This window comes from Periplaneta americana, chromosome 4 (assembly GCF_040183065.1).
Source record: "Periplaneta americana isolate PAMFEO1 chromosome 4, P.americana_PAMFEO1_priV1, whole genome shotgun sequence".
In the NCBI taxonomy this organism is placed as follows: Eukaryota; Metazoa; Arthropoda; class Insecta; order Blattodea; family Blattidae; genus Periplaneta; species Periplaneta americana.
In genome coordinates this window covers 93,186,647-93,201,983 of record NC_091120.1, presented here as the reverse complement: position 1 = coordinate 93,201,983, position 15,337 = coordinate 93,186,647, and the positions used below count along the sequence as shown (strand labels likewise).

The following is a 15,337-nucleotide window of genomic DNA, read 5'->3' as shown; positions in this document are numbered from 1 at the left end:
AGTAGTAGTAGTAGTAGTAGTAGTAGTAGTAGTAGTAGTAGTAGTAGTAATTGTAATATAGTAGTAGTAGGAATTGAAATATAGTATTGAATAAGTGATAAGAATGGTAGCTATTAAAGTAAAGGTAAAAGTAATACTACTAATAATAATAATAATAATAATAATAATAATAATAATATCAGAAGTAGTAGCTTCACAGAAGTAGAGTTTGTGTAACACCAGAATTAATACAAATACTAGAAATAGTAATACCTATTAGGAGTAGATCTACATAAGTAGACTTTGTAGCACCAGTAATGGTTGAAATAATTCTAGTATTACAAGTAGCATGGCTACAAACGTAGAATTTATATAGCACTAATAATGTAGAAATGGTAACAGTGATAGAAGCAGTAGATCTACAGAAGTAAAGTGTGTAGCACCATAAATTGTATAGGCCTAAATAGTAGTAATATAGGTCTACAGAAGTAGAATTTGTTTAGGACCAGAAATGGTAAAAATAATAAACTTAGCAGTAGTAGGCCCTAGTAGTAATAAGAATATCATCAATAACTGTAGTAGTAGAAATAGTTGTAGAAGTCCTATGAGTCGACCTGGGTAGCGTAGTCGGTATAGCGCTGGCCTCCTGTGCTCGAGGTTGCGGGTTCGATCTCGGCCCAGGTCAATGGCATTTAAGGTGCTTAAATGCAACAGGCTCATGTCAGAAGATTTATTGGCATGTAAAAGAATCCCTGCGAGGCAAAATTCCGGCACACCAGCGATGCTGATATAACCTCGGTAGTTGCGAGCGTAGTTAAATAAACCATAATTTAATTTAAATTAAGTCCTATGAGAAAAGTTAGAAATAGGATTAGGTGCAATAATTTGAATAGGATTATTATTATTGTTATTGTTATTATTATTATTATTATTATTATTATTATATTTGAAGAATAGAGAAGTTAATAATTTTACTTTATATTTAATTACATATTTGTCATCGTTATTTAAGAACGAAGTCCATAAAGTCTTTGTCCATGACAGTTTCCAAAATTTTCAGTGTTACATATTCCTTGAGATAAGACTACAGCATAACTGCTTCAGGTGAGCTATAGACCGTTCTTGCATGTGGTGGCTTGAGCAGTAGTATATGGTCCTGAGTTGTATCACTCGGTAATGCTTGTTGTGCTCATATTGATTTGTCTCAAGAAGGGCGTACCCAACAAGTGATCGTGTCCGCCCCCTGCTTTCCTGTTGAGGAGTCAATTACACGTTTATGTTTATTCATTCATAGAGGAATTATCGATTTGTCTTAACGTCTGATTAGTTATTTATTAAATTGTTCCATATAATTAATAATTTCTGTGCTGAGTGAAATTTAAACGGTTATTGTTGCCTATGTGTATTAGTCTCTTTGAAACACATTCTCCTCCGTGGGCTAGTTCAGGTGGTAAGTGGAGCTACAAATCAAGAAACCGGGATTAATTTCAACCGAAAACTTTAGACTTCTCTCCCATTGTGAATGTATATGAGTCGGTTAAAGTCATAACTCACTTGTTCCAAAAATGAAAATTTTCACAAATGAAGGAAAACATATTTGTAATACTTGGAGCCCATTTACTTCACAGTAAGGTTAATAAATGAAACAGCAATGATTAAAAACTACTATTCAGATTTGTAACTGTATTTATTTATACAGGAGTAAAAGTTATTTAGCTTTAAATTATGGATCATACGAGTTTTGACAATGACCTTTGGATCATGAGTGTTCTGAGAGTGCTCCGTTTGGAACATGTGAGTTTAGATAATGACCAGATGGGATCATGTGAGATTTGACAGTAACAAATTAAAATATTACACAATAACATTATCTCAAGTATATTTTTAAATTCAAATGTAAAAGGTGTCCAATTATTACATTTTTCAGTTGAGTACATTTTACAAAATAATATAGTACAATATAAATTGAGGGATCCAGTCAGAGAGAAGGATAAGTCACAAATATTGAAATATGGAAATTAAGTATTCTCAGAACAGTCTGAGAACTTATGGTGGAAATTTAAATTCCAGTGGGCAAATCTATTGCCAGAGTTATTGCAATTATGACACAATATTCTACAGACGAGAAAACTAAATTTTGTTAGAAAAGCGGGTTCTCCCCTTATTTGAATCGGCCCCTCAATTTACAACTTACAAAAGAATTTCTGATTATAAATTTTATCAAAACTCAAATTTTCGTTACTACGATCCTTTATATCACAAGACTGATATCTGCTTCCATCAATTCGCACATTTGTTCAGTATTGTTCAGTTGATTATTAGCCTATTCACGGCACCATCAATGACATACTGTACGAGTAGAACTTGAATATATTATAATTGTGATAAAACATTCGGCCTTGCTTAATTTACCAATACATCAGTAGGAGCCAAGCAGAATCAGAAAAGAATATTAACCTTGCTAATTTGGCCTGGTTCCTTTTCGTTATTTCTGGAGCTGCTACACATTTCTGTGGTCGTCCACTTTGTCCAACCGGTGATACGTTCTCTTCTATAATATTACGCTTACAAAATGCTCAATTACAGCCGCTAAATTCACTGATATTTATAAAAATAACAAGGCACATGCAAGATAATCATCCACAACCCTATTCTACACAACAAGAAGTGGAGAAGCGGGAGGGAAATACGGATAGGTGATTGGTCGAAAAGCGCTATACAACAGAACGCACAAGATCCAATGGATCATGAGACTTTTGACAGAAACCGGGAAGTTTGTCGCCTGTTTACACAAGCATCATATAAGAAGTGTGAAAAATTAGCTCTGAATCGTGTTCTACGCAGAAAACCGCATGGGAATATAACGGTATCTCGATTTTTCAATTTTTAGAGCATGTGAGTTATGATCCTAACCGACTCATATGTACCGCTCGTCTTTGTGTTATGCGGTGGTATTAAGCCGTGTTGACAAGGAGGACATTTTTTTCTTCCTTATGACATGAACAATCACCAGTTAAAATAATGCCATTTATACCCCTTACATCCTATATATGATTTTCCCTTTCAGTCATAAGTCTTACTATGAGTTGAACTGCTCTAATGTAAAACCATATAGGCCTAAACGTTAAAACAGTAGTAAGAAAAATATTTATTAAAACTGAACTGGAAGTTGTTCGGTCAGGAAGGCTAACTCCACGTTCTCTCCCGACATGCTCAAGGTAGCGTGGTAATTCCCGTGTGCGTAACCTGCATGTAATGATGTCCAATTCCAAGAAATCCAGATCGGGGTCCATCGACTCCGAAAACTGTCTCGAGAGCCTCTGTATAAGATTTGTCGGAAGGAAAACTTGTAATACACATCTCAGATGAAGGGTCTGAGGACGGGAGGTTGACAGGGGGGTCAGGGCACGTGACGCGTCCCAGATGACGTACTCGGGGGCTGCTAATTACACTCGTGACTGACATTCATTTACTGCGGGGGTAACGCACAAATTCAATAAGCAACGAGAAGAGGGGAATGGGGGCTGGAATCCCAAGGTGCGCACAGTGGAAATACCTTGGACAAACAAGAAACAGACTCCAAATTGCGTTAAACAGTCTGACTGTTAGATAAGGTTTGTAAAAATACCTGAATATTTTCTGCGGTACACCAGCATATTATATACAAGGTAGGTCACAAAACGGTGTGCTACCCAATTCAAATAGAAGCTTCTAAGTTAATGACATTTCTTATTTTTCGTGGCATAGTGACTACTAGGGCTGAATAAAAGTATTGATATCAGGGTAGTAAATAGTTTCTATATACATTGTCTATAAAATGCGTCCCGTTGCAGGGTATCTCTACTGTCTGTAAGGAGCAGATAGAGTGAACATCCAACTCTCCTCAATAGTAGACCTGCTTAAGTGACGTGAGGTTGTATCAGAATGCCGAAATAAAAATCCAAGAAACAGATAATAAAGCGACTGTATTCAGAACATGGAGAAAATGTGTTTCACTTGGAAATAATAATATATATATATATTTATAAATTTAATATTTATTCAAAGTTAATCAATTTAAAACACAAGTAATCCTGTAAATGTAAATTCTATTATGAGTTCATTCATACGGAGCGGACTGTACAAGCAGCCGCTACCGTAACTAGTAGCGCGTGCACACAAGCATTTTTTAAACACAGAGCTCTACGTACGATGCAGCGTAGCTTACCACCAATACTTTTTTTTTCAGCTCTAGTGACTACTGACTACTATGCTTGCTTCGCTACTAAAAAATTATGAGTCCAAACCCGGTCGACACAATGAATGTGTGAGGGGTAAAATTTAGTAACACGGCTTCCTTCGGAAGGATAGTAAAGCTGAAGTCCCATGTTGATTATTTCAGACAGGTAAAAGAAATATAGGTCACACAACCAAAACTATTATGCAGATATACAGCCCCTGTTTTTTTTAGGGTTAACCCTTCGAATGAGACTACAGACTCTGATATTTGTAGTGCATACACTAATTTGCAATGCTTTTTAAATAAGATAAAAAAACTGGCTAATAAACTCTAAAAAAATCAGCGCCTCTGAGACTACCGTAGTAATCTTCACTAAAAGGCGACTGCAAGAATCATTTCAGCTGAAATATTTTAATGAATAAATTGAAAAAAAGTTATTTGGAAATGTTTTTGAACTGCATATTTCTTTGTAAAAATTGCCCACCAAAGGATATTCCGTGTTTAAACGTTTGTATCCTCTATTCAAGCGTCATTACTGAGTTTATGGACCAATAAACCTTTCTATTTAATTCTAATTTTGCATTCCGTATGGATATCTAGCTTGTTCATCTCTCACTGGGTCTCTACTTACAAAACTGAGTGGTGTACAGACAGAGAACATTTCTGCGCACAACTACTGAAGAAGATTACACAATATCTAATAAATCGTTATATGAAATTTTGGACATAGCACCAATTGAAACATTTTCAGAAAAATTCAGAGCAAAAATGTATAGATAGAATGAAAAATTATTAAAACTCTCTGCTACAAAAACTTAATAATTAGTTCAGCAAAGCTGAAGTTAAACCAGCCCTAACTTTTTATGAATTCATAATGGACTGAAGAAATAAGATTTAGACACATTCAAAGGAACTGTTAAATTAAAGTAGAAAGCCAAAGCAAGTCAGTTTGATCTCCGTAGTTCTTCAGCGCAACAAGATATATTTGTTCTGTTGGAGACTGCAAAGAAAACTACACGATGTCTTCAGACAGTAGAATCCTCTGAGAGACAAAGCAGAGAATAAGAAAACACAGAGTGGGATAAATGAACTGTACTGCCGCAGCACATAATACTGGGAGAACAGTATAGAGCGGAACAGAAGCCTCGCGCGGCCTTGAGTCCCCACCTCCGTGCGCATAGCCGGCCAACCATGAAACCTGTTCTGCTCTATACTGTTCACCAGTATAAATTAAATGAGAATTTCTACTACAACTGCAAGATATTTAGATTTCTTAGTGTTAATTTTTAATTCGGCACTTTTAGTAGGCCTACTTATAGATGTTATTCACTTGTAGCGTTATAACAGTGAAATGATGAAATGAAATATCAGATAATCGAAAAGTAGCCGAGAAAAAAAATATTTCACACCTCACCATGTCCAGGGGACATTGTTCACTGCAAATCTCATTGGATCACTTCCTCATAATAAATCTCCAGTCAAATTTGAAGTAATTATTAGCTAAGTGAGCTGTGATTGGTACTTATCAGTAGACCGCGTGACTCGAAGCTCTAATACGACGATGCAAGTTACCGGTGCTCTGGAGACGTCAGTATGACGTAAGTCCTCCCCTCTCCCCCTATAGAGTACTGAGCATCGAAAGCAAGACATTCAGAGTGTGCTGTCTTATATTACGCAGAACATTACAATGAAGTCACACGAGTTGTTAATGCATTAAATGATGACGATTCAGCTGCTATTAAAACGGCAAAATACCTGACTTTAGAAAATATGTATGACAATCAGCAATTCAAAAGACCAATTACGGAAACTGGCCATAAGTTATAACGCAGTGGTCGTCAGTATTCGCTGAAATGGATATCGGGTAAGAAGTGTATAGCAATATGTACCGTCATGTAGAAGGGAGAGGGAGGAAGCATATCCACCAGCAGCCACGGATCGAAGCCAGTGCAATGTCTTATCCGCGGGTAAGAGACGCTAGCCCGAGGGTACACTGTGCTGATGACAGCTAAATAACGCAATTGGAAACTGGTCTACAAATGTCCGAAGGTATTAAAACAAGTGAGAAACTTTCGGAAACAATAATTATGAAGGCATCGCAAGGATCATATTATACTGATAAAGTGCAAGATAATTAAATTCCACAGTATTGTACAAAAAAATATTTGCTATGCAGTGTTGTGCAACTTGGTGAAAGAAGAGAACAAAATCGCAAATGACAATGTAAGAATTTTCTCTTACGCTCCATTCATATCATGCGATGTCGAAAGAAGTTTCTTGCTGTATAAAAATTGTCTGACAAATATATAAGTTTTTCTTCTGGCAATCTATGTACCCATATGTACATAGTTTTATACTTATTGTAATTTGTTATTGACACCGCTAAGAAGTTGAGAATTGTATGAAGTACGAAATGCATGGTTTATTATATCGAGGCATTTCTTATACTCACACTGTACGTCTGTAGGGTAGTCCGTGTCTTGTTTGCCTCGGAATTCAATATACTCGCCACGGAACACTCCAGTCATAGGTAACCTAATCTGTGGAGTAACGGTCAGCACGTCTGGCCGCGAAACCAGGTGGCCCGGGTTCGAATCCCGGTCGGGGCAAGTTACCTGGTTGAGGTTTTTTCCGGGGTTTTTCCTCAACCCACTAGGAGCAAATGCTGGGTAACTTTCGGTGGTGGACCCCGGACTCATTTCACCGGCATTATCACCTTCATTTCATTCAGACGCTAAATAACCTCAGATGTTGATACAGCGTCGTAAAATAACCCAATAAAATAAAATAAATAGAAGATAAGGTCCCCAAGCCATGCTGCCTAATGATCAATATTTTTAGAGATCATTCTTGTAAGTAAAATTTATATTTTGAAAATAAATTGTGGCATCATAAGCAAGCCACAGAGCAGTCAACTAACAGTTTCCTTGGGTTCGATCCCCAGCAAGTCGTACGCCGCGGTAATGATTGAACAAGAAAATGAGTCCACACGTACAACTGTAATCTGTGTGTACTGAACGAGTACAAACTAAGCCCAAGATCAACGGATCGCACGCATCTGGAATCGTCGTGTCAGCTGCTGGTCTCGCATTAATACTAGCAATCACATTATAGTGCATGACGAGACATTTTCAAGAGTTGCGGTGCCCATTCACGTCATCGGACATCAGGGCTTCATAGTCCAACTGAATGTCCTGCAAAATTAGTAGGAAAGTTCATGCTCCGTAGTGGCAAACTTGGAGATTATTGACATCGTTTTAAATTAATATAGTAAGAAAGTGACAGATTTATAGGATCCCAGTAATTGCGTGTGAAATGTTTATGCTCTGGTTGTGTGTTATGATACCTATTTAGATGTTTAAGGAATTGATTTGTATTTATAAGGATTATGTGAATATGATTAATAAATGTAATACAATTTATGTGTTGTATTAAATTATTTTTTCCTACTCTATGGTCCGTTGCACTAACTACCAAACTGTGCTGAGACTCGCTGTATATCAGAATGTATGCAGGCATCTTTACATTCCCTTGGATCAACTTCGTCAGCAAACGGCCGTCCGATGATCGGAGAAATGCTGATGAGTGATAACGGAATGGAGAGATGTTGACAATGAATGCTCCCGAGGCCTATACAGAGGAAATGGAGAAACCCCAACTGCATCCTTGTCCGCTACAACTGTCACTATGGATTTTTCAATGAAAAGTCCCAGGTCTAACCGGGAATAGAATCCGAACCGACTGCGTAACAGGTTGATAGTCTAGACCACGCAGGCACCGCAGAGGTTGTTTTCTTAGTTTACTGGATTAAGTTTATATGGTTATAAAACTTGGACTCTCACTTTGAGAGAGGAACAAAAGTTAAGGGTATTCAAGAATAAGGTGCTCAGGAAAATATTTGGGGCTAAGAAGGATGAAGCTACACGAGGATGGAGAAAGTTACGCAACACAGAATTGCACGCATTGTATTCTTGACCTGACATAATTAGGAACATTAAATCCAGACGTTTGAGATGGGTAGGGCATATAGCACGTACGTTATGGGTGAATCTAGGAATGCTTATAGAGTGTTAGTTGGAAGATCTGAGGGAAAAATACCTTTGGGCAGGCCAAGGCGTAGATGGGAAGTGGAATATGATGGTAGGGACTGGATTAATCTTGTCAGGATAGGGACCGATGGCGGGCTTATGTGAGGGCGGCAATGAACCTGCGGGTTCCTTAAAAGCCATTTGTAAGTAAGTGGATTAAGTTTAGCCTATATATGCCTATATATAGCCTACATTGAACGAATGCTTCCCCTATTCATAATTAAACGTGTTATTTTCATTTTCTCTTAATTGTTTCTGTTCTTTTCCTCCATGGTATAATATAATTATGTAGGCCTACAATCCTGATAATCCTTTTTTTTATCAAAATTTTGGATACCTACGTACGATTCTCATAATAATAATAATAATAATAATAATAATAATAATAATAATAATAATAATAATAATAATAATAATAATAGTAATAATAACAATAATAATAATAAAATGCAAATAAATATATTTATCTGGGAAAAAACAAAAATGGAAATCATAAATCAGAAATTAATGAGGGAATTAATAAACCACGAGCAATTATATCAAAACTAAACAGTGTTTTCTTGACTGATATTTATCATGCAATAGTTAAAAGTACAATTACATATGCACCACAAACATGGAATTTAAAAACAAGAGATGCAGCAAATTAAACTCAACAGAAATTGATTTTTAGCTATGGTCAGACAGGATTTCTGAGGGCAAAATTAAGAATACAAGAATTAAAGAAAAAGTGAGCGTAACTAGGTACCTCCTGGATGAAATTACAACAAAAGTTATTGAAATGGTATGAATATGTCAAGAGGATGGAAGAGAGCGGGTTACCAAAGTAAGTTATGGAATGGTATACACCAGGAAAACGGAAACGGCAGACTGAAACTTACTTGGTATAAGGAATTGGCGGAATGGTATGAGAGAAAGGATTAACAGAGGGAAACTGGGAGGACTGAAAAACGAAGATAAACTAAATGTGCGTTGGAAGATGTGATAGCATTGTCCATCATGCAGAATAATAATAATAATAATAATAATAATAATAATAATAATAATAATCCCAAGAATCGATCCACGACCTGCATTATGCATTCATGAATTTAGAATATCCTCTGTCACATGATCAAGTACGTATGACGTGAGATAATTTCGAAAAGTTTAAAAGTTAATAGTACAGGCAACACAAGAGACTATAATACAGAGAACTGCACACGGTACCTATCGCCTAAGGAGGAAGAGAGTTCAGTTTCAGTGAAAAATCAAGTGTTCGGAAACACTGGATACAGAACCATACTGTGTGTCCTTGCTGGCCTTGTAATATTTGTTGCGGGTTTTAAAAGCAGTGTCATGAATTAGGAAGCAGCTCGCTACCACAAACCTTCTCCACTAAGAACGGCGACCCGAAGTTTCTTGGCCTGTCTTAGAGGCAAGGTGTATCGATTTCTTAACGTGCTACTCTCTGTCCTGCAAAAGTGTTTCCTGCCTGCACATTCCGTCCTATTCTATTTTTGTAGCAGGTGGAGGTTTTAGGGCCAAAGGACTTCATTTAGATAACTAAGATAACTAACTTTGATGTGGGGGTACTTTCAGCGCTTAATTTATGCTTGCAAAATTTGAGAGGATAATAAATCGTTGTACAATGAATAAGGTTATGATTGAGCACTGTAAACTTAATAAATATTAGATTTGACGGAAATAGACTAAGTCGCTTATGTCCAACATACATGCGCGAACTCAAATATCCTGCATATTAGCCAGAGATTATATCTGCGCCTCTGTTGAAAGAATTAATTTGCAACTTGTAAAAGAACCCGAACTACCAAGACTGCTAAGACGATAATGATGAAACACTTATATTATATAAATTTTACCAATGTTTGTACCTTGAACGTGACATAATGTAACTGTATTAATTAGTGCCTTGTTTATGCATTGAATATCAATAATAATAATTGTATATACATTTTAACAAGAAATGATCAATTTTGTTTACTTTCTATTTTAACTAAGAGACTGAGTACTTCTTATCTTTTGCCATAGTTTACAACTTACAAGCAAACATTCTGATGGGGGCACATAAAAAGTTAATTTTTTTCTTCCGCCATGTTAATAATGACAAAAGAAGTGCTCGTACAAATTTTGATCACTCGACCGCAATTACGAGGCCGTCCAGAAAGTAATTTTTCCTTGGGCTGTTTACAGAAAAGATCACAATTGTACGGAAAGATTTACTGAAACAGATACAGCAATTGTTGCGCTATTTGTCAACATATTTGTCATACCTTGGGATCAATTTTTGTATCCTTGTGTCTTAGAAGTCAGCTGCGTGGGATCGGGACCAGCCGTCTGGATCTGTTGATCCCAGGGTATGACAAATGTCTCAATTCCGGTGGGGAATTGGTTGAAAAATAGCTCAATAATTGCTGTGTTTGTTTCAATAAATTTTTCCGATGAAATTGTGTTTTCTTTCTGTTAACGGCCCCTGGCGAACTTATTTTTTACGGCCCTCGTAATTGCGGTCGAGTGGCCAAAATTTGTATAAGCACTTCTTTTGCCCCAATCAGAATGTTTGCTTGTTATTTTGGATATTAAATCCTAAGTGAATAACATAAATGATATCTATTCAGAATATTTTTTAATTTCATAATCTCATGGTAATATCAAAAACTAATAGGTACTTGTATGTGTAGAACTTGAAAACTATAGAAACCAGATAGCCTATATATAAGAGTGTTCAGAAACAACATTAACCCATATATTGGGACCTGAAAATGCCGTAAAGGCGAAAACGTTTGCCCCCCTTCTCCACCAATTGTATTCTACAATTAGTCATAAATTGTATTAAAGAAAAAAAATATAAGTTATAGACGGAACAGGTAACATAAATTTACTTACAATTATCATAATGACTTATCAGAACAATAGCTATGTCAATAAAATCGTAGATGATCGATGTTGATGAGACAGAAATTATCAGAAGAAGATTTACGGTGTTTAAGTTGACGTTCGTCTAACGAACGCTAGTGAAAACGACCTTTTTTTAAGTTCAAGAAAATTTAACGAACGCTGGTGAAACCGGTTCTTTTGACGTTCGTCAAGAAGATTTATCTAGTGAAACCGGCCGTTTTTGTAATTATTGAATAAAATCTTTACGAACGCTGGTGTAACTGGCAGGCCCGACGTCCTTTAAGAAAATTTAACGAACGCTAGTGAAACCGGCCGTTATTATTTTTTTTTTAATTATTGAATAAAATCTTAACGAACGCTGGTGTAACTGGCAGGCCCGATATCCTTTAAGAAAATTTAACGAACGCTAGTGAAACCGGCCGTTTTTTAAATTCTTGAAGAAAGTCAAACGAACGCTGGTTTAACAGGCAGGCTTGATGTCCTTCAATAAAATTTAACAAATGCTGGTGAAACCGGCCGTTTTTTTTAGTTCTTCACGAAAGTATAGGGCTAATGAACACTGCTGAAACCGGCCGTTTTTTAAGTTCGTCAAGAAAACCCAACGAAAGCTGGTGAAATCGACCGTTTTTAAAGTCCGTCGCGAATATTTAACGAGTGTTGGTGAAATCGGTTGTCAATCATTTATTATTCAGACTGTCTATTCCTATTGACTCTAATAATAATTTAAATCGCATTTAATTATGAGTCAATCTTTTGATTTTTAGTGAATCATGAGATTATGAATTAAACAACAGAATGTTCTGAACTAATTCCAAGTACATGTGCTAATATTTTTAGCTAGAGCAGCCACATCCTTTTTGACTTTAATAAACATATGTTCTGAAGGGGTGTGTAATAAATAGGGGATGGGTAAAATAGGAAAAATTGGAAATGAGGGATGAGGGATTGTAGGGAGATAAACAGTGTTGAAGGGTGCGTTGAAATGATCGGAAGGGGATGAAAAATGACCAAGAAATAGCAGAAAACAATTTTCAATGTCCACATCGCATTGTCATGCAGTCTTTGCACTATACATCAGTTCCCGCTGGGCCTCATTATTACCAACCCCATCCCCCCGGAGATAAAAAAAACAACCCTACATAACCGCACAGATTTTCCTTATATATTTTTTAAGGATATAAGGGGGCGTAAAAATAAAAGTGTGGATAGCGCAAGGGTAGGAGAAGAAGCACGAGGTGGCTGGGCTGGAGGAAAGTGCTTTTGACTTTCATCCGCGCAAGGAGGAAAACGCAATTTAAGTGTCCATTTTGAAAGGGGATGAGGTGCTTTGTAGGGGGGTGGGTAGGAGTGTAGATTCTCGTATGTTCACAGCAGTTACCACTCACAGAGGCGTGATGGTCGGTCATAGTTCTGATGCAGGATAATCACATGCAGAAGTTTCTGGCAAATGTTTCATTGCAATGCGAGCCTAACCGAAAAAAGTAATTCGTCGTATCTACTGTTAATTTTTCTGGTGTGAATCCTTCGTTTTTTGCACAGATTAATTAAAACGAAGTGTTGTTTTTTTAAGTAGGCTATAATCTCTTTCAAACCACTAAAATTTATCTCATTGCATCATATTTATTTTTTTTTTTACTTTCGTGCTGAGAAAAGTACTAAGCTTACATACTGAGGTAATTATAAATCGAAGATACATTAAAAGATGGGCATTTCGTTAATGTGTAGGTAATACCTTATATCTAATTGTGCCTATTATAAAAGCAAAGCTATCCACAAAATATGTGGGTATATATATTTTGATCATGACAACCACCATCACCACCATCAAAATCATCACTAGGCCTACTAACATCATTACATCATTATCAGCACCATCATCAACGAATCAACGAAGTAAAGGGGTAGTTATTTTTAAGCAAAAATTAAGACTATAAATGTCTATAAATTGAAATGTGTTGAAGATAATAAGTTACTTTATGATAAGAATTTAAGATATATGTGGCTCATATGCGGAGACTAAGAGGAAGGTAGAAAATAGGAAAGATTGGAGAATGCTGGGTTTGCAATGAAAGATCTGCCCATGGGCAGACCATGTATGTATGTATGATAATACCTCTGATTGAGGTTCTGGCTGATACATCTATTATCAGGCAGTACATCTAACTTGAAAATAATTATCAGAGGAAGGAGAATTGTTGCATACATCTCAATTTTGATTAGTGAACTATGTTACTAATCAGCGATGTATGCAATGGATGGGGAAATGAACTGGACAACCTACCGCATTATTTCCCAGCCCAGTTGCCTAATGAGTGATGCTTTATTTATGTCACTTATGAAGTTCCAACCAATCATCGTACTGCTGACAGAACATACTTACATGGTAATAAAAAAGTAAAGATTTTAAAATACATTTGCAACGGATTTTCATATATAAAACCAAATTAGATTTCGAATCCCGGATTATATAAAACACCCGTTGTTCTGCACTAGAAGCCCGTGTCGGTCCGTCAGACGTGAATCTGCATACCCACAGATTGTGGAGCCTTCCTGTGGCGCTCTGAACGGAGAACACATTACTACCCCTTCTTTGCAACTCCCACCACCACTCGGAGAAGCCAGTCCACTAATGCTAAAGAAGTGTCAGAACCTCAGCCCCTCAGTTTTATGTACGTGCGGTCGGTAGGGCTCCTTTTTCTTTCTTTCTTTTTTTTTTACTTTCTCTCTCTCTATCGCTCGGACAGTAAAAACCGCTCCCGGGGGACCTCTCTTTTAATATCACAAGTTACAGCCCTCACTACGTAAGTCAAGAGCAGGTCCAATGTCTAAAAGTGGCCTAAAGAATATCATTATCATTCTTGTCTCCAAGACTCATCTTAAAAATTCTACATGCATTGTGTTTCAGACGATTTTACGTTCCCGTACTTATAGAAAGGGACGCTATCTATTACAAGTATTTTCAGGAGGGAGAATATTGAAAGGTTATTTCAATGCGCAATGGGAGCTGCGCAGGAATCACACAGTAGTCTTTCGGATTAATGAAATAGATCGTGGGTACCTACCCGAAGTAGGCCTTTTTATGTGAAACACTTCAGGCAAAATTATAAACGAGACGCTATTAAAATTATTTCTAAGCTACGAATTCAATTTATTATACGAAAATAAGAGAAAATATCAAAGATGCAATATCAAATGCAGTGTGCAGGGCATTTTCTGGCGTGATACGCGGAATAAAACGAGTATATCTTTTCAGTAATTAGTGATTTCGTAATCTTTTCTTACGAAGTTACATACAGTGAAATTGGACGTTTGTCTTAGCCTCAAAGATCACCTGATTTAACATTTCTAGAAAGACATGACACAATTTATAATACACGTGTGTGAGATGAAACAGTCTTCTTACTCGGACTGCAGAAATAGTAGAAGTCATCAGATGACATGTCTGTATTTCTTTCAAACACACATGACAATCCCTACAAAATTTTTTTAAATCTTTGCATAAAATATGGTTACCGTGCTTTCAATCTTCACTAGGACACTATAAACATGAATAAAGCATAATAAATGCTGTTTTAATGACAACTGATCATTATAATCCACTTTGTAACGTACTTCAGACCCATAATTATTTAACTACATAATACGCTTTCTTGGATTTCACCCATCACTATAAGAGGTTTGTCCACAGAATTTTTTTCTGCACTCTTTATTGTATTAATTCTGACTACATTTTTCATGTATTAAGCAGAAACGCTTTCTTGGATTTCACCCATCACTATAAGAGGTTTGTCCACAGAATTTTTTTCCGCACTCTTTATTGTATTAATTCTGACTACATTTTTCATGTATTAAGCAGAAACAATCGTAAAAATGTGTAATAGCGCATTGCCCCAATTTTCAGAACGTTGGAAGATTTTCGAGACCTAATTGAAGAGTTGGAAAATTTTCTCAATTTCACGATTAATAATAATAATAATAATAATAATAATAATAATAATAATAATAATAATAATAATAACAAGGTAAAGGTATCCCCGTAACATGCCATGAAGGCACTTTGGGGGCATGGAGGTAGAGCCCCATGCTTTCCATGACCTCGGCACTAGAATGAGGTGGTGTGTTCGGCACCACGCTCTAACCGCCTTTTGTCCCC

General features: G+C 36.5%; 1 protein-coding gene across 1 annotated transcript in view; it reads right to left on the bottom strand.

Annotated features, from left to right (window-relative positions):
- Positions 1-15,337, bottom strand: part of Cph (BCL11 transcription factor chronophage) — a 380,914-nt gene that overhangs the window by 17,473 nt on the left and 348,104 nt on the right. The gene's annotated exons all lie outside the window — the stretch shown is intronic.